The sequence below is a fragment of the Chaetura pelagica genome, unplaced genomic scaffold, assembly GCF_000747805.2.
Source record: "Chaetura pelagica isolate M959 unplaced genomic scaffold, ChaPel_1.0 scaffold995, whole genome shotgun sequence".
NCBI classification, from domain to species: Eukaryota; Metazoa; Chordata; class Aves; order Apodiformes; family Apodidae; genus Chaetura; species Chaetura pelagica.
The window spans coordinates 33370-34463 of NW_009953385.1; positions in this window are offsets into that span (position 1 = coordinate 33370).

The window sequence follows — 1094 nt, forward strand, 5'->3', positions numbered from 1 at the left end:
CCCTTCCCCCCCCCCCCCTCCCCCCCCCATGCTTCTCTTTCAAACACCCCTTTGCCTCTTCTGCTTCCTCGGGACCCCCCCCCCAAAAAAAAAAGCCAAAACCAAACCAAACCACCACAACACCCCATCCTCCTGTCATCCCAAACCTCCTAACCCCCCCCCTTGCTCCTGTTCCCAGGAAGCTGGGAAAGGGGAAGAGCATCGCTCCTCGATCCCAGAGCGCCCCTGGTACCCCAGGGGGGGAGGTTTTGGGGGGACCTGCTGGCATCCAGCAGAGGACGAGGTTGGGCAGCCCCTTCCCTTGGGTGCTCCGGGTGCCCACCTCTCTCTCCTACCTGGATTTCTTCGGGATCAGGGGCTGTGTCCTCAAGGACTCAGGGTGATGTTGCCACGTGTCCCGGGAACCGACCAACCAGCCTCGGATTTCACTTCAGCTCCGGGTGCTACAACCTTGCTTCTTTCCTTTGTTTTTGTTGTTGTTGTTTTTAAATCCTCCTCTTCCCCCCTCCCCCCCCCTTGATAAAGTAATGTGAATCCTACAGGAGCAAAAATCCCTGGGGGCCCTTGGATATCTCAGGAATTCCCAGGATCCCAGGGAGGGCAGCAGGGCTGGGGTTCCCCTGCTTACCCAGGCAGGAACCAGCCATCCTGAAACCCCCTGGAGATGGGATTTTTTTTACCCTCCTCTCTCAGTGTGATGTGAGGGGGACACACACACAACGTGCCCGGGGAAGGGGGACACTGTGGCAGGGTCCTGTCCCCCCTAAGCCCCCTCTTATTACCTCCTCCTGCCTGTTGGGAGGTGTCAGCAGCTTCGCAACCTTCTCAAGTGCCATTTTCTCAGCACCTCCCACCTGAGTGCCTGCCCCATCCATCCATCCATCCATCCATCCATCCATCCATCCATCCATCCATCCATCCTTCCCTCACCCCAGGGAACCTGCTGGGATGGTGGCCCTGCATCCCAGGGGAGGCTCCAATCCCTACTGCAGGCTTTGGTGCACTTTCCATCCCATAACTTATTTTACTCCAGGTGTGTTTGGTGTGGTGGCTGCTTGGGGAGCTCCTCTTCTTCCACCTACCCCTCCCCCCCC